The 22079-nt window shown below is 40.9% G+C and overlaps 1 protein-coding gene across 1 annotated transcript in view; it reads left to right on the forward strand.

The window, feature by feature from the left end:
• Positions 1 to 22079, forward strand: part of LOC138292914 (complement C3-like) — a 2405892-nt gene that overhangs the window by 1478894 nt on the left and 904919 nt on the right. The window lies entirely within an intron of this gene.

Consider the following 22079-nt stretch of genomic DNA (forward strand, 5'->3'; position numbering starts at 1 on the left):
GTTAATATTAAAATATGGTTTGTAGTTTTGGTCAGTGTGTTTTCAATTTAAATTGTAGTTTATTTTATAGATAAAAAATGATTTGTGAGTGGGGAGTATTAATTGTGTATATAAAATGTTTGGTTTGAATTACCTTGTTTTAGATTGCAATGGAAATAGTCAATTTCGCCTCTTTAGTGTCCAACACCTTCTTTAAATAGACTTAGATTGGAATGGGAATAGTAAATATAAAATTTTTAGTGCAACACCTTCCCCCACTATGGTTAGAATGGAGCGAGAATAGTAAATATCCCCCCTTTAGTGCCCAACACCTTCTCTGGATATGGTGAGATTGGAGTGGGGATAGTACATTTAGGGGGTCATTCTGACCCTGGCGGTCATTGACCGCCAGGGTCAACGACCACGAGAGCACCGCCAACAGGCTGGCGGTGCTCTCAAGGGCATTCTGACCGCAGCGGTTTGGCCGCGGTCAGAAAGGGAAAACCGGCGGTCTCCCGCCGGTTTTCCGCTGCCCTCAGGAATCCTCCATGGCGGCGCAGCTTGCTGCGCCGCCATGGGGATTCCGACACCCCATACCGCCATCCTGTTCCTGGCGGTTCGCCCGCCAGGAACAGGATGGCGGTATGGGGTGTCGGGGGGCCCCTGGGGGCCCCTGCAGTGCCCATGCCAATGGCATGGGCACTGCAGGGGCCCCCGTAAGAGGGCCCCACAAAGAATTTCAGTGTCTGCTTAGCAGACACTGAAATTCGCAACGGGTGCAACTGCACCCGTTGCACATTCCCACTCCGCCGGCTCCATTCGGAGCCGGCTTCCTCGTGGGAAGGGGTTTCCCGCTGGGCTGGCGGGCGGCCTTCTGGCGGTCGCCCGCCAGCCCAGCGGGAAAGCCAGAATGGCCTCCGTGGTCTTTTGACCGCGGAGCGACCATATGGCGGTTCCCGCCAGGCGGGCGGCGACCGCCGCCCGCCGGCCTCAGAATGAGGCCCTTAGTATTTTCAATAACTTTCAGGAGTTGAGTTAGAATGGAATGGGAATAGTAAATGTTTCTCCTTTACCAACCAACACCTTCCAGCAGTGGTTTAGGTTGGAGTGAGAATAGAAAATGTCACTATTTTAGTGTCCAGCATCTTCCCCAAATTGGTTTAGATTGGAGTGGGAATAATAAATGTCACCATTTTAATGTCCAACACCTTCCCCCAATATGGTTAGATTGGAGTGGGAATAGTAAATGTCACTCTGTAGTGTTCAACACTGTCCCCACATTTGTATAGATTACAGTGGGAGTAGTATTTTTCATCCCTTTAGTGCCCAACACCTTCTTCAAATTTGTATAGATTGGAGTGTGAATAGGTAATGATACTGAGGGATACTGGAACCCTGTTGGAGTACCCCCACCCCACTTTTTGCCTGGTTTCTGAATGCAACTTTGACTGGAGTGTACTGGGATACTGCTAACCAGGTCCCCAGGACCAGTATTCTTTCCCTAAAATTGCAAAAATATTGATACAACTGGCAACACCTTGAGCTGCCACTATAAGGTCCTAGAAAATGGGTACTTAGGTACCCAGATTGTGCCACCCTCAGGAACCATGCATCCAGGGGCACCCAGCACTGCCAATGCAGGTTAAGTGCCCTGGTGCTATCCTAACATGCAAACTGACATGGCACACAGCCTGTGTGACCTGTCCACTACACACTGCATGTGATATATATAAGTCACCCCTCAGGCAGGCCTCCCAGCCCTAATGCAGGATGCACTATATTGCATGTGTGGAAATAGATGAATGGGCCATATGCCCCTAATATATCCTTGCCAAACCTGGGTGCCAAACCTTGGACATATTGAGTGAACAGAGCAAACATTCAACATGCCTGTGCTGCACACTGGTCAGTAAAAGTTTCATTGCTACATGACGGCCACTCTGCATCCTGAGTTGTTTAGTATCAAACAACTCAGACTAAAAAATCCAAACTGGTACCAGTATTGCAAAATGTACCCAGGGACAACCTTAGAGGTGCCCCCTACAAAAGCTAACTACCCTAGCATGGTTTCTGGCTGGTCAAATGAGTCTGCCACCTCTAGGTCCAGAAAACAAAGCTCTTCCTGGATAGAGGAGAGGTGTTACACCTCCTGCCCCAGGAATGTACAATGCCCTGTCTGCGAACTTCAAAGGGCTTATAGCCCTTGAAACTCGACCCCCAGCCCTGCTGCTAGCATCAGATGGCTGTCCCTATTGCAAACCCCCACTTTTGGCTGGAGCAACAACAGGAAAATGCACAAAGGGTAGGAGGAGTGGCTACCCCCAGCCTGCACCACCCCTAAGCAGTTGCATGCAACGTGACCTCTCCACTTCATTTTCCTCCATCTTGCATGGTAGGAATATAGCCTATCAGGGATAGGGAAGTTACCTCTGCCCACAGGAAGTAGCCACAGAGTGGGTGTAGCCACCCTAAGGTAGATGACCCATTGGTCACTACTAGGTACTCCCCTAAACACCCACTAAATGCAGAATTTAGTGGCACCCCTAGACCTGCACATCAGATTTCAAGGACCCAAGAAGGCCAGCAACAAAGAAGACTCAAGACTTGAGAATTCCATTCCAGCTGCACAAAGAAAAAGGTGCGAAACCCTGTCTGTTGCACCCAGGACTGAACAATTGCTGCTGAGGGCCTCCATGGACATAAGACCGACTCTACAAAACCCCAGAGGACCTCCACCCTTCTGAAGATCACCAGAGATCTCCCTGTAGAGTGAAGGTATCAATCCCTGCAACAAAGAAAAGTGATGTTCAGTTCACTGACTGGCCACTGACCAAGGAACCAGACACAGCAGCCAGACCAAATTCCACCTAACAGACTCGGAGGACGAGCCCTGCAAGTGTCAAGTTTTGTGGCACCGCGACCTACTGAGACTAAACGGTGCAATAGCCAGTGGTACTGGACCCCCAATGTTTGGACACCCAGTAGAAAAGTCCACCCCGGATTCTCAATGGACATCTTGACAACCTTGACCTGAAAGCAAAAGGAGACATTGGTAAACACATTTCCTGATTGTATATGCATTGTTATAGTTTTCTCCGAATGATTCCTATCGTGCGTAATTACACACAGAAACAAGGCATTTTCTAAACTTTGAAAAATCATAACTCAAAAAGTACTTACCTAATTTTGAGATCTTGGTCTTAAAAAATGTATACAAATCTGAAGTATTTTTCTAAATTGGTCTTGAGTTATTCTTTTGAGTGGGTGTCCACATTTATTGAAACTATTAGTATAGCAAATGTTTTGCACTTCTCCAATGTTGGCCTAAGTGCTCGACCAAGCTACCATAAAAATTAGAGGAATAGGTGGTCTAGTATTTACCTCTGTAAACCAAGGTGGGATTGCCTGGACACTCTGAACAGTGCACATCATATTTGTACACTATATGGATAGATAGCCAGTCTCCTACAGTTACCCTCTTAATGTCCAACACCTTTTCCAAATTGGTATAGGTTGGAGTGGGAATACTAAATGACACCATTTGAGTGTCACACACCTTTCTGAAATTGGTTTAGATTGGATTGGGAATAGTAAATATCACCCCTTTAGTGTCCAACACATTCTTAAATTGATTTATGTTGGAGAGTCATTATTTCATTTTATCATTTTATTATGAAATTCTTTATTTACATTTTATTTGTGTGTAGTAGAAATAATTTGTGTTGTTTAAATAGTATTGCTGGTGCTTACAAATGTTTGTTGTATACATATTGTGTGATTGTTATTTGGAATTATATGGTTTATGTATTGTATTTATTTTATGTAATGGATTGAATTTATTTTTAGGTTTTTAGTTGGTGAAGTTTACATTTTAATTTTAATATTTTGTATATTACTTTATTATCTCAGTTTTAAATATCATTGCAGTTGTATTTAATTTTAGACTGATGTAATACAATATTAGATTTATCATTTATACAAAAATTATTTGTTATGCTGGCTTACATTTTGTGACAGTCTTCTGGGACTCTGGTAGGTTACTATTTTATTGGTTGGTTTAGTTTTAGTTTGAATTTGTTTATCTGTTATGTCCATCTGTGGTAAACGCAAAATTAGGTTTCATTTATATAATTTAACATGTAGGGCCTGATTATGAGTTTGGCCAATGGTAAAACCTGATGGGTGGTTGCCACCATGCTGGCTACCACCCCGCCTGCCCCCATCAAGGCTTTCCTGCTGGGTTAGCACCCTCTTAATGCACACTGTCTGCTGTGCAAACAGTGTATATTACGAGGGTGCTGGGCACGGGGACTTCTGCACCTGTTCTCTGCCAGTCTTTTCATGGTAGTGACTATTACAATATATATATTAATTAATAATAATATACATTTTTAGGTTTCTGTCTAAATGTTTGTAATTAGTGCAATTTTCTTGTTGTTTTGTTATGATTTAATTTATACATTTTATTGGGGTGAGTTGTAAATACTTTGGTCATGTAAAGTATTTATGTTTATTTTAAACATGTATTTAACATTTTCTTTATTAAGTGCTTACATAAAAATGATTTATTTAACATTTATGGATGATAACGTAATTATTGTGGCGATTTTGTAGTTGATATTGTGTGAAACGAAATTTATGACATATTATAGGTATAGTTAAAGGTCACAATATTCCTGTTTCCAATATGTGTATTTTCCATACAAGTAAAAATCTATATTTTTAACGATATTTGTGTTCTCGATATTTGTGATTTTAACAATTCAGTATAGGAAGTCGATATTTTTGTGAATTATATTTATTTTCCAATATTTCTGAGTTTCAATATTGTATGCATCGATATTATGTCAGTGATCTGTCACAGTCTAATGCAGTGAAAAAATACAAGCAAAGAATAGTGTCTCAGTGGCCACGGCAGTGACCTTAACAGACCCTATTGTATTTGTGAGGTATTTTAGGTCAAGAATGGCAGTGCGCAAGAGCTGCTTTTTACGACCTGTTGTAATATATTTGTGGGGTTTAGCCATGCCCACCTCATGCCCATCTCTTTAATTGGTTCCTGGATTTGCCTTTCAAAAATCCCTTGATGTTATTGCTAAAAGCTCTATGTTTCTCTGGCCTTGAGGCTGGTTTGTTATCGACTTGCAGACTGACCGTGTTACATGGATAATTGCTGATATACTTCAGTGTGAGCAAACTACTTTTTTTCTTTTGTCTCTCCCCTTCGCGATCCATGGAACCCAAAGCGCTCACATCACAAACTTGATCGGCGGTATTGGAGTGCTCCTCGTATTGTTCACACTGTCATCTAATGTGAGCCAAACCAATTTTGCTTTAGGTTCTCCCCTTTTCGTTCCATAGGTTTAAAAAAACACTTATAGTTGGTAAATGCGTTATGTTAAAAACAGAGAAATCCTGAAAGCATCTCTCCTGACACAGTGGGAGAGACAATAGTACAATATTCACTGTATGTTGGAAACTTGCTCCATAATGCTTGAGGGGCATTACTTTCACAAAACATTTTGGCCATAACTCAGTCTGTGGTAATCCTACAACAATGGGACTACCACAAAAACATTCACAATGATGTTCCCTTTCTGTCTATGTCATTTCTGGGTCCTCACACTAGGTTAGTGGGGACCCCAAAATAATAACCCCTCCTGGAACTTTTGTTTTAGAGCAGAGTATAGTTTGTGTATTTGGGACCTGGCTCGTAACATCTTTGCAGTAGTCCTACTTGTTTTACAAATGTATCATGCATTACACTCTCTAGGGGTTAAATATATGGTCACACTGCATTAATTTCTGTCATTTTTTTTCTTCATGTGGTAAGTGTTATAGGGGACTGGCTATATGGTTACATGACCATGTTTCATGAAAGCTTAATTTTTATTGTGGTGTTTTCTAGGGGCTGTTCTGGGCATTCAGTTCACATACTATAATATTCACAGCACGAAAACTCGACCCATAATGCTTTGCAGAACAATACTTTTATAAAACATTTTTGCTCAGCTTATGGTGGTCCTAGAACAATGGGACCACATTCAAAACGTTCACCACAACATGCTCTTTCTCTCTGGATCATCCAAGGGTCCCTACACTAGGTTAGTGGTGGCCCCCAAATAATCAAAAAATCACACCATTCAGTATCTTTTTAACCTCTCTTATGACTGGAGCTTTTGTTTTACAGCTGGGAGAAGTTTGTGTTTAAAGTGCCTTGCTTAAAATAATATTCTAGAAGGCCTGTTAGTTTTTTAGTTATGTGCAGGGCTACTGGAATTATGTGGCAAAAAAGTTCAGGTTTGCATTTGCAACGCCAATATATCTAACTCAAGCAAATGTGAGACCTATGGTATTGTATATGCTTGTTTTTCGTTAATAGCTCCTGTGGTGCTGCCTATTGTGGCATCCCAAGTTAGGTAGTGAGAATGCTGTGTTGTCTCATTTTCTTAAATTACTTTGTTACACAGCTCTTTACATTCTCTATCACTAGATTTTCCACAGATTTAAATTGTGCTGTCTTGTTTACAAGTTTCTGTTGTTGATGTCAGCATCATATTTGATGAATAAAAAGAGGCATACCTGGTGTGATTGCTTTACTTTACACAGAATGCTGGTACTATAGTCCTCAGGGGTTGGTTAAAATATGCTGCCCTGGCCTTAATGCTTTCAGTAGTCCTGTTACCATTTTTAGGTTTGCTTGAAATTGTAGTTGTCTGTAAGATATATACTGTAAGGTATCTAGGGACTGGTTTATGAAACGTCACGTCAAAAAAGTATGTAAAGGTGGCGCTAACTTTTCAAAAATCAGGCTCATACTTTTACCAAAGCTTTAACATATACATAAGAGTGGGTTTTTAGCTACACCCAGAGGAGTATTTCCTCTTCTCCACATGCTTTTGGCTGTTTGGTGTACCATCAATTCTCTTATGGAGTACTTGCATTGCCACACGTTAGGGACAATTTAACTTCTCAGAAGTAAGCAGAATCATCACACATCAACACATAATAAATTCTCTTTTTTAGATGTATTACAAACAGTATGCAGTTGTTTTGTTATCTTGTTTTTTTCTCTTTTACATGTTGTCTTGAATATTTAATTCAGGACTCAAAATGCAAGCCAACCCTATTGGTTGTGCTAATGCTTACTCTGTCAATGAACTCAAGAACCATGCAAGCCCACTGAAGGTTTTCTTTTTTTATATATTTGTGAGATGATACCAATGGGTTCTGATGTTGACCTGGCACTAAAGGCATACCCCTCTAGTAAATGGTGACTACTATCCCCTCTACCAAGGCAGATGGAAACTGTATTATTGGCTGCGTTATCAGGAGTCAGGGTCTATTTACTTGTGCAGCTATGGAGGGAAGTCCTACTGGCTGTGCTTTGTAAAAGTCAAGGGAGTATCCCAGTACTTTCTTCAGTGTTGGTGCTGCTGTCAAGGAAGAGCTGTTCGCCAGCAGAGCTGAGATGATAAGTATGATCCAGGGTAGAACCCTTGTTGCTGGTGTACGGAACTAAGTTACCTCAATTTTGTAGGTACTGCTGATGCTGAATGGTAGAGAGAGGCAGACCTACTTGCCAGTGTAACTGCTGAATGTAACTACAAGAATAAATGGCCGAGATCCAGAGAACGCAAGAGCCCAACTGCTTGGATTGCTTCAACCAGTGTGGAATAGCTGGCATATGGTACCTGTCCAGAGGACAAAAGATTACCCCAGCTAGGTGACCAAGACCAAAGAATTACCATTATCACCATATCAAAGGCCGATAGGACAATCATTAGTTTGATTTGTCCATAACTCTCATGCCATGGTGAGCCCTTATTATTCCTTCAAGTTACCCTACAAAGTCATGACGATTCCTCAACTTTCAAACACCAAAAAAGTGATGGCAGGAATGCTTGCAAATAGCTAAACCACTGGCAATCACTCAAGGCAGCCTACATTGTCAAGCCAGGTACGCTTTGAAGCAGAACACAAGCAAATCAAGACTGGTTCCAGCATATTTGGACCTCTTAGTCTGGTGCAGCTTGGTTCTGGTGGCACAATGAGCACAGGATCCATGTATGAACATATCCATGACCACTTATGGAGTTACATCGAACACACAAAAGTGATCAGAGGAACACTTGCAAATAGTCTGATCACTGACAATTGCTCAGGATAGCATTCCAACCCATAACTTTTTTATATACTTTGATTTATCAGCTTTATCTTCCCTTAGACTGTGAAATGAATGGAATATTTGTTAGAATTAGGCTTCTAGCTCAAGCTGCTCTCAAGCGATCAACATTTTAACACCACAGCCAGACTCTCATGCCACAGTTGTCTTGACATAATTGGTGACTATAGTGGCTTTCTTGGGCTTGAGATTACCCCCCATACCCACTGGAAAGTCATGCTGCAACTGCAGGGTGTGAAGATATATGTCCATGACCTGAGAATCACACGAAAAGGGGTATGCTGACCAGTTTTTCCCCCTAATAGATAGTCCAGTGCCTTCCGGATTATTGGTTTCCCGTAGACTGGATTCTGATATGCCACCACAAAAGCAGACACAGGTCAGCTCACTAGACACCTTTAAAGTCAGCCAAAGAAGATTGCTTTGTTTGCCAAGTTTAAGGTGCGCACTTCATTCCTTAGGTGGTAGTCCACAGGCAGTCTGGAAGATCTAGCTGAAATTCTATGGCTGGTGAATTGCAACCTCTGTACCATTTCAGCATCTGGTACCAAATTGTCATTTGCCTATCAAGCGTAGCATTAAGAACGTCTATCTTTGAAGTGTAGCTTTGTAAAACTATGATTTTTTCAAACCATTTGCAAAGAATGTTAGTTTTAGCACCATTGTACTATGAGGTGGCACAGTAGGCTTCATGAACACCTTCCACTGCATACCTTGGGACATAGGACCCTATGCCAAATGTATTTATTATCCTTAGTGCCCAGGAGCTGTTATTCTGTTTGAGGTCCTATCTCTTGCTAGGAAAGTGTTAGAGACTTCATGATTTTCACTACTTATCCTAATTTTATATTTTACATTTTCCCCCCACGTCTTTTAAAGTACCGTTCATGTGCAACATAATGAACTGACTGGCTGTTCACCTTATTCATTGTATCTATAGTGTTAAACATTTTCTGTGTGTCTAATGCCATATCACCTCCTTGAGTAATTTTTGGGCTGCTGAGGCACATTAACCAAGTGCTGAATGGGAGTGCTTGGCCAACCAGTTGGAGTGGAAAAACAATGTGACTATAAGTTGCAAGTGGTAAATGACATCAACTGTTACAATAAGTTACATTGATTCTTACAATTGAAGTCTAATGACTCAGACTAATGTGAGGTCCCAAAAACTGGTCTCTTGTGTAGTATAATTAATTCCAAAAGTTCAGAAGACATTGAACTTGTGGCAGGCTTTTTTACAACAGTATCATGCTTTTTGGAATCCCTTTGATGCAACTGCTCGTCCGATTTCCTTTTAAGCTTCAGAAGGGCACAGATATTTTTCTTTATAAATCTACCTTTTTTGTCCATTAATTAACTATTAATTAAATTGCAATATTTTATTTGATAGTGTATGTTTTTGCTACATTGTGAATTTGATTTACCCTATGCCATGTTTAACCAATCCTTTCATCATTCTTTATGTATTCTAAATGCTCCATAGTGCCCAATATGCAAACATATTCCCTTTATACATCTTCATTTGATGCTTTTTGCCAACAAATCAGGCGGGAGAGATGGATCACACAGCCTTGGTTTACCTGGGACACTTTATGTAAACACAACATGGAACTGCAGTACAATGCATAGCTTAAAACACTAGGGCCCATATTCATACTTTTTGCCGCAAAACAGCGCAAACGCAGTTTTGCAGCAAAAAGTATAGCGCTCAGGTTGGGCTAACGCCAGAATAAATGACATTAGCCGGCTGGTGATACGTGTGAAGGGGGTTTTGTCCTAAAAAATGACGTTAGGCTGGTTATAGGCAAAGAAAATGCCGTTAACCAGCCTAGCGTAATTTACTGGCTCAAAGCTATCCAAACCACATGACTCCTGTCTTATAAAAGACAGGAGTCATGCCCACCACCGCTTGGTCCCCTGGGCATGGCCACTGCACCCAGTGCCATGCAGGGGGGCCCATGTCAGGGCCCCCAGTAGCACTTATTCTTTTTTTAAATGCTTCCCTATGCTGACCCTACTTACCTTGGATAGGATCCCCCATCCTCTGGTGTCCCTCTGGTGTGGGTAGGGGTGTTCCTGGGGCTTGGGAAGGGCACCTGTGGACCCATTCCAATGTGTTTACCCATGGAAATGGGTCCACAGATCCCCTAACGCTTGGTCTGACCCATGCATTAAATAATAGTGCAAAGCAGGCTTTGCACCATTATTTAGTCACTCCTCCCACTCGTGCGGCATTTTAGCACTGGGGTATACATAAGGGGCCCTTGGGGTTAGCACAATTTTTTAGATGGGAATGCCTACATTGCATCTCATTGACGCAAGGTAAGTGCATGCATCCAAAAAATGGTGCTAACTCCAATATTGTGATGCTAGAGATGTCTAGCATCAAAATATAAAAATGGAGGTAATTTTGCGCTGAAAGTGGGTCAAAGAAATGACGCAAATTTGGTGCAAACATAGTATAAATATGCCCCAAAATTTAATCAGTTTATGCATCCTCTCTCAGATTATAACTGGACTCTAATACATGCAATAGAGATTTTCTATGAGCCCATTTAGTAGCATGTGCCTAGAACATTTGAAGAAACTCTGGCCACATCATTCCACCTGGGCGTAAATATTTATATGTATTGTTAACTGAATAGTGTAGTGTAGAAATAACTGCTGAATTAGAGATTTGCCTCACCATCATATATAATTACAATCCATTACAGCATATCTTACACTCAGAGGATATGTCTCATTACTCTTTTGATAGATGGATTTAAACCATCAGGGTGGACAGTGACATTTCTGTTCACCCTTAAGAAAAATACAGTATGCTGAAATTAGATGAAAGACATCAGTCTATTCAGCAATGTTACCTGATACCTGAATAAGTGTTTGAACTCACAGACCAGTCACCTCTAAAATATATGTCTCCTTGGTTGTTTGTAATGGCCAAGGTGTGCCACTAAAATCATGTGAAACAGCCAATAAACACCTCTCATCAGTGTTTGTGAGACCTAATTTATGTGGACTTTAATGCCTACAGACAATTTTGTGTTAAACCATATATATTTAATTTTGCAAGGTAATTTTAGATCACTACCCAGTACAGGTGTCCTACTCCACCTAAAGGAATGAATTGTTTATTTTAGTAATTTCTCCTATCAGAATGTAAGTATTTTTTTACTGAGATGTGGATCCCATGTTGTTCAGTAACACTTTGTAAAAGTTGACACATGACAGCCACTATCCCTTAGGAATAAGGAGAACTTTCTAGTGAATGTGAACAGTCTGTTGTGTGGTGTATTACCTCTACTGTCTCATTACCAATCATACTTTTTAGTGCTAAGATGGTAACATATGCGCCACCATTTATGCTCTTATTCATGTAGTCTGCCATCAGGCTCAAAATTAGCATCTGCTGGTTAATATGTATTAAAGTTTAGGATACTGGTTAACGGTTTTGGAACACGGTTGGTTCTATTGTTATTACAGTGTCCAGTTCTTACCTCACAGTGCCAAATTAACATAAAGATTTGGCTATACTGAATTTGGGTCAAAAAGTTAAAGCCGGATGCCCACCTCATAATCCAGCAAGACAAGAGTCCCACATACGTTTCTCAAACAAAAATCATATTCTGGATCCACTCTTGGATTTGGCCCTCTTTACAGGATCAGCCTCAAACCTTTTGCTTTCACCCCTCACCCCCTTTACTAAACCTGTTTTTGGTGGCTTTTAGGACTCTGTGAACTTTACCACTGCTAACCAGTTCTAGAGTGCTTGTGCTCTCTCCTCTAATCAAGGTAACATTGACTTACATCCAATTGGCACATTTAATTTAATTATAAGTCCCTAGTAAATTGGTACACCATTTACCCACGCATTGTAAGTTAAATGCTACTATTGAGCCTGCAATACGTATTGTGCCACCCACATAAGCAGCCTTTCAAAATATGTCCCAGGCCTGCCATTGCAACCTGTGTGCAGTTTTAAACTGCTGTTTCAACCTGACAGAATAAACATTTTGCCAGGCTTAAACCTCCCTCTTTAATACATATGTCACCCCACGGCAGCTTTAAAACAGGCCATAGGGTAAAGCGCAATGTATTTAAAAGGTTGGACATGGTCTTTTACATTTTAGATGTCCTGGCAGTGAAAAAACTCAATTCATTTGCACTACTTGCAAGAATTACCTCTCCCATAGGATAACAGTGGGTTACTTATAATACATTTAATAAATGATACGTTTTATTTGGGAACAAGTAGAAATGGCATGTTTGGTGTCTAAGGAATTAAAATTTAAAACCCTCTTTAATGGTAAAATCGTATTTCAAGTCACAATTCTGAAAATTTCACTTGTAGAAAGCTGCTATTTTCTTATCCTAACCATTTTGTGCCTGCATCCTGTTTCCCGGTTCACATGACTGCGTGTATTTGGCAGTTCGCCTTTATGTATTCCTCGATGACAGCCGCACAATAGGGGATACTGAGTGTTGGCAGGATGGGCCATCCTGGGAGGTTGGAGGGCAGAGCTGTGCACAACACTGCTTACACTTTAAAGCAGTTGCCTGCCTCAGCACACTCACAAAGAAATTCAAACTAGCCTTTTGTGATTCCAGACCCAGTGGAGATTGGGCAAGGAGGCTGAACATTTCTGAACAAGCTGTGGGGGGAAAACACCATACATTTCTTCCACCAGGCACCAGGTATAAAATTAAAACCCTCTGACCCACTCTTCACTTCACTTCTAGACTTGCGGAGGACTCTCAAAGGACTGCCCTGCTGCCTGTGGCTTGCTGTATAGTTCAGAGGACTGGCCTGTTGCACAAAGAGGGCAACCCTGCTGCCTGAAGCTAGCCCTGTTCCCTCAGAGTACTTCCTTGCTTCTTGAGACCTGCTTTTCTGCTTGAAACCAGGACATCCAGGGTAACTCCAAGGGGTTGGTTCACTCACCTCTTGATCAGAGCCTCGGAGAAGGAAAAGGCTCTAACCATCTAAAACCTTCACCTGGTCCTAGCCTGAGTGAGACCTGACTGTCCAAGTGGTGCACCTCCAGTACTGGACCCTTAGAAGAAGTGCTAAAGGTGCCCGGATCGCCTAAATCCAAAGCTTGGAACTTTCAGCCAAAAGTACCCTGAGAATCAAGAGGAGACCGGGACCTACCTGCTCGCCGATCCACCCAAGGTACTTCGCCACTCTACCTGACTCTGCGGTAGCTCCAGCTACATTCTTCTATGAAGCAGAAAATCTTGTACAGCTGCTGCTGTCCAGAAGGGGTTTCTGGCCTCGTGGAACTCTTGAATCTTTACCACAAATTCATCAAGGGGCTCTCCGATGATGACACCTCTTCCTCAGACACTGCTGGCAGCCTTGCCCCACTGAACATTACCTTCTCAAGACATTTCTCTCAAAATGTCTTCTAAGTTCGAAGTTAGAAGGGACCATGCCCAATCCACTTCATGTATCCGGACTGCACTCCGTTACGGCTGGACGTAACCTTCGACTTTGTCCTGGTTTTGTACAACTAGATGTATTACTTGACACTTTGATCTTTAAGGTGCTATATTTCTAATTACATTTTAAAAATTCATAACTCTGGTTCTACAGAATGAAATTTTGTAGTTTGGGTGTCATATAATTTATTATATTTTAATAAATTTTTCTAAATTGGTTTTGGAATTTTCTTGTGTTGTGCTTCCACATTATTACTGTTTATATATACTTTATACATTGCCTCTAGGTTAAGCCTCACAGCGTTTGTGCCAAGCTACCAGAGGGTTCAGCATTGTTTCATTTTGTCACTTCTTGGGGTTCACCCTGACCAGGACTGTTATGGCTGTTGCTTGAGAAGTGCTCACACCACTCTCAAGCAACAACCCAGTGTCTCAAAACCACCTTGATCAAACAGTGCAGGAGATGTGGAGTGCAGTTTCCTCCTGGCCCTCAGCTCAACTAGAATTTCCACTGAGTGGAAACCTTCCTAGCATTAATACTGGGAGACTCAAGTCAAATGGCAAATAAAACTGCATACAATTCAACAACCTGATTTAAAAACATGTATGTATGTGGTATTTGAAAAGTACAAACCTAGCCAAAAGGTAGCAGAGAACTGTACTGGAATAAAGGCAAAGATAATGTTACAGTGTGATTGCTGCAGGAACCCGCTTCTGACACCAAAAGTGGCCTGTTTCTGTGTTGTGATATAAGTATTGTTTAAGGAGGTGTTTCTTCAGCCCTTTACCAAACTGCATCGAGGTTGAGATAGTGTTGTTTTCGCAAAGGGATGTTTTTCCATACTTAGACTAAAGTGAGGCAAGGAATAACATGGTATCCGAAGTGTTTTGTACAGTGCTGGTACAGTTTACAATCAGCAAGCTCATTTTCCGTGTACGCCACACCCAGAAACTGATACAGGTCTATTCAATTAAATTCCGCTTTATTTCGGTAAAAACATACCATAAAAGCACATAAACAAAACAGTTAAAACAAGGTAAAATACGAAAAGAGCAGCTCAAAATCCTTTAACTGAAACTAATAAAATACAATGTGATTTAAAGGACTCTAGTATATACAATAGCTGCCTTAAGCAACATAGCACCATTGTAGCTAATTTCCATAAAGTATGCATAAATATGTAAGTAACCAAAGTACAAAACCCCTTGTAAAACGTACTCAACATTATAAATGGCAGTTTAAAAATGTAAGTCTAAAATACCTACTTTAAAACAATATTGCACCGTTGTAGCTAGATTCCATAAAATATGCATAAATATGTAATTAACCAAGGTACAAGACCCATTGCAAAAGGTACTCAGCATTATAAATGACAGTTTAAAAATGTAAGTCTAAGATGCCCATAGATTTACAAAGAGGTACAATCCTGCAGGCCCTCTGCTTAGAGTACGCTGGACAATGAAAAAGGACATGGGAGGGACATTCAGCCTTCCCACAGCCCATTGGTCATAAATTGGAGTGGCTATCAGACTTCAGCCATCTATAAGTTAAAGTGCGTAGGGGGAGTGACCGTAATCTGAATCTAATATAAAGTGCTCGTGCAAATGGGGATCGAATTGCATCCATATAATGCTCGAACTCGTAGTGACATTTGCACAGTAGAAAGTTGTTTGTCATACCAGAGGTGGACACTTCTGATAGTTTATCTACCTGTACATTAAGCCAATACACGTCCTTCACGACCTGTGTAGCATTTTTTGGGGGAGTAAAAGGGTCTGTCCAGTAAATTCTCAGCCAGAGTTTGGTAAGAGTATTCTCAACGTAATTGCACCACCTACCTATTTTTGTAGTGCGTGTACTCATCGGTTCGCTCAACCAGGCTCGGTACGGGATATAAGTATCCACTGTCCAAATTCGAATCTAATATAATAATGGCCTTAGGGCAGCGATATGTGCAATGGAGTGAAGATTTAGATCCATCCGGATCGGCAATGTGGGGGAACTATTAGATACTTTCAGTAATATTTTTATAAAATAATTTTCCGCTCTTTCCACATCCTCCAAATTGCAAAAACCCCATAGCTCTGCACCATATAGCGCTCCCCCTCTTGCTTGTGCTTTATTAATTTCCATAGCAGGGGTAATGGCAAATCTGGAGGACCTGGCCGCAGACCTCAAGATGCCCCCAGACTTCTGTTTTAAACTAATGAGCGACTTTGAGAGATGGGCCTGCCATTTATATGAATCCTCCAACTTAATTCCCAGATATACAAAATCATTGACTCTTTCTAGTGCCTTGCCCTCCAGATATATGCATTTCTTCATTTTGTGTTTTACATCCCCAAATACCATGTACTTGGTTTTGGTTGTATTAATTCCCAAGCCATAGTCTTTGCAGAAACACATAAACTTTTCAAGCAAGTTAGAAAGCCTATGGGCAGTTTGAGATAGTAACAAAGTGTCATCTGCAAATAATAGCATGGGGTCTTAACCCCTAATCTGGGAGCATCATTGGCACAGTCCAAGAGATAGGGAATACAAGCATTAATGAATAGGAGGAAGAGAGTAGGGGCCAACACACACCCCTGTTTTACTCCTCTGCGTATAGGGATCTCTGTTGTCAGATCCCCTTTTGTCCCCCATCGGATTCTGGCATAATTCTCCAAATACAGATCTTTAATTAAGTTTAAAATGGGGCTCGGCACTCCCACCCTACTCATGACCTACCATAGCTTACAGCATGGAACAAGATCAAAGGCGGACGTAAGATCTACGAACACCACAAAAAGCTTCCCTGCATCCACGTCCACCATCTTCCACTTGATAGTAAGAAAACTAAAGACCTGATCAACTGTGCTTACTTTTTGCCTAAAACCCACCTGTAAATAACTAAGACCTTGATTTTCTTCTATCCACTCTTTAAGCCTACCTAATACCTGGTCACAAAAAATCTTTTGTAAGTTGTCCAGAAGGCTAATTGGTCTCCCCTTCTCCCCATTTTTATATATGGGAACAATAATTGCTACCCTCCTGATATAGGTCTACTTAGGCCCTGATTTATACTTTTTGACAGTAAACTGCCCTAAGGCAGTTTAGCGGCAAAAGTATACCGCCGGCTAGCGCCATTACAAGACACCTGCTGGGCATCTTAATTATGGAATGGTGCAATCCGGTGCCAATGGTGGGCTAGCGTCAAATAAATGGAGGTTTGTCGTGTGGGGTGGCAGTATGGAAGACGGGGTTTAGCATTCTAAAATGACGTTAGGCTGGTTAGAGTAAAAAATGATGACTCTAACCAGTCTAGCGTCATTTATTGACGCTACCCTGCCGTACCACATGACTCCTGTCTTAGAAAAGACTGGAGTCATGCCCACGGGTCCCCTGGGCATGGCCATTGCACCCTGTGCCATGTATGGGGCCCATTTCTGGGCCCCGATGGCATTTAAAAAAAAAGGTATATACTTATGTTTACTTACCTCTACTTATCTAGGATGGAGTCCCCCATCCTCTGCTGTCCCTCTGGTGTGGTTGGGGGTGTCCCAGGGGTCTGGGGAGGGCACCTGTGGACTCATTCCATGGAGTTCCACCATGGAAATTAGCCCACAGGTCCCCTAATGCCTGCGCTGACCCAGGTGTTAAATAATGGCTCTAAGCAGGCTTAGTGCCATTATTTAGGCTCGTCTACCTCCTGTGCCCCATTTTTGCACGAGAGGATAAATAAGACGCTAGGGCCTTAGAGTAATTTTTTGCCTGGGAACGCCTACCTTACATCTCATTGATGCAAGGTAGCTTTTCACTGTAAAGAAATGACTTTAACTCCATAACTTTGGCGCTAGACCTGTCTAGCGCCAAAGTATAAATATGGAGTTAAGTTTGCGCTGAATTAGCATTAAAAAATTACGCTAATTCAGCGCAAACAGTATAGATATGTCCCCTAGTTTTTTTACACTGTGAGATAATTTCCAATACATAGTGATATAATTTTCACTCTGCCAAATTATAAATATGGAGTTAAGTTTGCGCTGAATTAGCATTAAAAAAAATACGCTAATTCAGCGCAAACAGAGTATAAATATGCCCCTTAGTTTTTTTACACTGTGAGATAATTTCCAATACATAGTGATACCATTTTCGCTCTAATAAAACACAACCAATTTTGAAAATGTATACAATTTCTTTCGGTAACTTTACCTTCTTCCATGCACATTTGTCACGACCAGGAAAATAATACTACGTGTACTTTTTTGTTGTCAAATGAGGGTATGTGCAGCATAAAATTAAGTAAACGTTTTATTTTTCACATGGAAGTGGAAAATACAAAAACTGTGCAACCTTTGCAAAGGAGCCAAAACTGTTATAGCACTTTGGAATAACTCTACAGACACCTAATTGTTAGTCAATGACCCTGGCTTTCAGCCATTTTAGCACGGTTCTTATTTTATGAACAATCTAAATAAAATTGGATTTCTGTCACGATGCTGCCTTGTCCATCACATGCATTTCCCTATTTGTGGAATAAAGAATAAGTAACAACTGTTAGGTTTTGACCTTTACCCACTGGTTACGTGACACCAAATGACAGCAATGGAGTGGTACCATTTGTTTGATGCCCTGCATTTCTGGTCTGGAAACTTCGAAGTCAGCCGGTCAGAATAAGGTATTTTCAACACTTATAGGATATGTTGTAATACTGGCAACTGCAGAACGGGACCATGCAGAATCTGATGAGCAGCTTGAGCCTGGAGCATAACCTAAACCTCTTCCTGAGGTGTAGGTCTAGTTAAAGGCCTCCAAATTCAAGCCTCTGTCACTTTTAGCATGATATAAAACTGGCTGCAGCTAATATTAATTGTTCAGATTCTTTTACTTCTTTTCGCTGTGCTAATTTCAGGTTAGTAATTTTTCCTTTGCTTTATCATTTTCAGAGGAACGATTTTGTGTGCAGCCTGGAGTGAATTAAATGTATTTTTGGAAGCATACTCAAATAACAGAACTCAAACACAAATACAAACCCTTTGATTGGTGTGTGTGGATGGCATCATACCAGGTGCAAATTTGTTAACGGAAAGATACTGAACTAAAGAACGATGAGCTGGAACAAAGCACAAACATATGGTCAACTTATAAAAATTAGTAGCCAGCACAGCACAGGAGAGTAGTTCAGTATACTATTTAAGCTGAGATGATCTTCTTCAAAAATTTAGAGCCTGATTTTAGATTTGATTGAAGGGCACTCTGTCATAAATGCGATGGATCTCCAGTCTACCTTATTACAAGTACATTGCATCTTACAACACTTGTCATAAGAAGGATGGGATATCCATCACATTTGTGACAAAGTGATCCATCCCCAAAACATAATTCGAGCCCGTAGTCTGGGAAATCTCCAATAAAGTATATCCTTAAAGATACTTCCATCTTTAATTTAGTGGCGTGTACGATGAGCCACTTTTATTAACCAACAGTGGCATTGGGTGTCAACTGTTTCCAGCTCTGGCTGTCCTTACTTGTACTTGGAGATCCATGGCAATAGAGGGAGGTTGAAATGGCTTGTCCAGAGCTGGTCAATATGCACCCCAGGTGCCTATTTAGCTTCTAAGGTACAAGGAACAAGGCCAAAAGCTATTACATCCACTAACAGCTTTAGATACTCAGGATAGAAGGTAGTACAGTTGCGATAACTTGCAGTCTTTGAACCTTCAATATTATCAGAATCATTATCATCATCAGACTGGGTCCAAAGAGAGGTCTCAACTTTAGCAGTCTCTCCGAGGATGTTTCTGAATTTGATTTCTCTGGTTGGTGATTCATTCACTGATTTTAGGTTGGCTTCAAATCCATGAAAAGTCAAATAACCACCACTAATATTTTGTTTGAGTTACCACTTCTATACTTCGTGACTGTGAAGTAATTATAGACTGGAACATATCTCCCTGAATGATGCCTTCTTCTCCTCTCCCAGCATTTACAATACTTATAAATCCAATTGACTGCTCATATTTCAGTTTTAGTTTTAGAATAGGAACATATCAATCAGCAAAATCCAGCGCGGACCTTCGATTAAATATGGTGTTTTGCTGAGCCCTTTCTCTTCCAGGGGTGTTTTTTACTACAGTCAATCTTCTGAAATACCTGGTAATTCCAAAGTATCTCTAGATCAAAGCAGCAGAAATATATAAATTGGCACCATCTCGCTGGCATCTTGATTAACTATGGAGATTTGCTTGGTCCTTCCTCTCCCGGGGAGTTTTCTTACTCTAATACATTATCTGGAATACCTGGTGATGGTAACGGGCCTTTGGTTCAAAGCAAGGGACATTGGTGCTTGTTCTGTGATTTCTGAATATGAATGATTATTTGCCCTGAAATACAATACAATGCATCTGGTGGAGCTGGACCTTTAATACATTTATGGGGGCCTCATTTACAAAGTTTTGGCACAGGGTAGAGAAGCAAGCCTTTTTTGCTGTGCTGCTTCACGTCAAAACAAAAGGACAGGAAAACACCATATCTCCAAGATACAGCACATTTCTGTCCTTACCCCCTGTGCTGGCAGACAAATTGCTGCCATGCACCAAAGCAGGCACCCTTGCACCTTGGTGCAAGGATGCCTGCATTGCGGGGATGATTGTTTTTGTGAAGAAAGGGACACCGTCCTGCACATAAACAATCATAAGAGGCTTTCCTCTTTCTCTGTGTGCTGCAGAAAGCGGAAAAAACAGGGCGAAATAATGTTATTTCTCCCCTTTGCACCACCATTAGGCTGCCCATGGGGTGGCGTACGAATGTTACGCATTCCTAGGTTTACAAAACCTTGTAAATCTGGGAATGCATCAAATTTCATGGGTATTCAATTAGGAACACCCATAGCAACACCCATGGAGTGTTCTTTTCCCACAAAGTAATGTGTGAAATGGGGCATATCTACAAGGCCAGGTAAAGCCATGCAAAGTGGTGCGCCAAAAAAAGTGATGCAGGCTGCTGGTAAATGAGGCTCTTGGTTTACGGTATCAATCCTACCAACTCATCAAGACAGAAGTTCACACTGTTACTGGGCCCCGGCAGAAAGACCTTGGGCGTAAGTAAGAATTAATCAGGAGCTGCAAATCAAAATCTACTTGTTCATCACAGTTTAATTTCAATCTTTTCGGAGTAAATGATGAGAGCAGGGGTGAGTTTTAAAGCTTTATTTAAAATCTTTTAATGAGTAACTCTTTATTGTTCACCTTCAAAATTAATCAATCAAAATAGGATTAATATCAGAACAAGTGCATAAGCGTGTTCTTTAAAGGAAAAAACCTTATTCTAGGTTTGGAGGTTGAAAGAAAAGTGTCAGTTAAAACCCATAAAGAGCTCTAACTTGAGAGGTGAAAGCATAAAGCTTTTAGCATTAAAATCTCAGTCAATGCATAACTTCCGATAAAGAGATGTTCAAGAGAACTCAGTAGAGACTCAGAGCAGCATAGATTCCGACATGGAAAATTAAAGGGTCTCTCAGAGTAAATCTGAAATAGTCTGGAAACAGTCTGAGTAATATCCTAGAGAGTCTGTACAGGATCTGTAAAAAGAGCGTCAGCCTACTCTAGGAACAGGCACTTATATTAAGTTACTTATTCAGCATCTTACAACAAGTATAACAATGTTTCACCCAGTCATCCAATCGACTTGCAGTGTATTCATGGGAACAGGAAAGCTTTTGTCATCTAGGCAGTCAACAGACAATGTCTTACAGTTATCAGACATTAAAACAAAACATGTGAAACAATCGTAGAACCACAAAAGTGTTCTCATCATTTATTTACGATGAGACAACTACAGTTCATGGTTAAACCTCTACATTGCTTGATTAAATCACAAGTTTGTCATGTATTCATTCAACTAATCTTTTGCAAGTGTTGAAACGTTTTGCAGAAATGTAACTAAACATTATAATACATCATTATATTCCATGAAAATAAGCATATGGGGGGGTTAAAGTCTAACATCTTTATATATTTTAATCATAACTTCACGTCATGTCAGCTTTTCTAAAGTTTACATTTCATATTCCTGACCTGGGTCAGGTTTTGCAAAATAAAAATTCATTCTGCAGCCATTCTAACTAAATCCCTATAATTGTGACAGCCCAGCGCCTTCACTTGCTTTTAAAATTTGACTTTAGACTTTTAGGCCTATTTCTACATGTAATTGGATTACTTTCATTATTTAAAAATGTCCTAGCACCTCTCAGACAGATGTCAGTCTTCACCTTTGAGAGGAAAACCTTGGCTAGAGCAAAGGGTCCATCCTGAAAGGAAACCTGGCAGCGCGTTCAGGCGGTGAAGCATGAAAGTACCTTCACTGTTTTCTTACAAAATAGCACCATTTTGCAAAGCACTTTCTGTCCAACAACTATCTGACACTGTGAATGAGCAACACACAATAGTGTGAAGCAGTACTCTTGTATTTTACTAATAACTGTTCATGTGTTAC

This window comes from Pleurodeles waltl, chromosome 4_2 (genome assembly GCF_031143425.1).
Source record: "Pleurodeles waltl isolate 20211129_DDA chromosome 4_2, aPleWal1.hap1.20221129, whole genome shotgun sequence".
Classification (NCBI taxonomy): Eukaryota; Metazoa; Chordata; class Amphibia; order Caudata; family Salamandridae; genus Pleurodeles; species Pleurodeles waltl.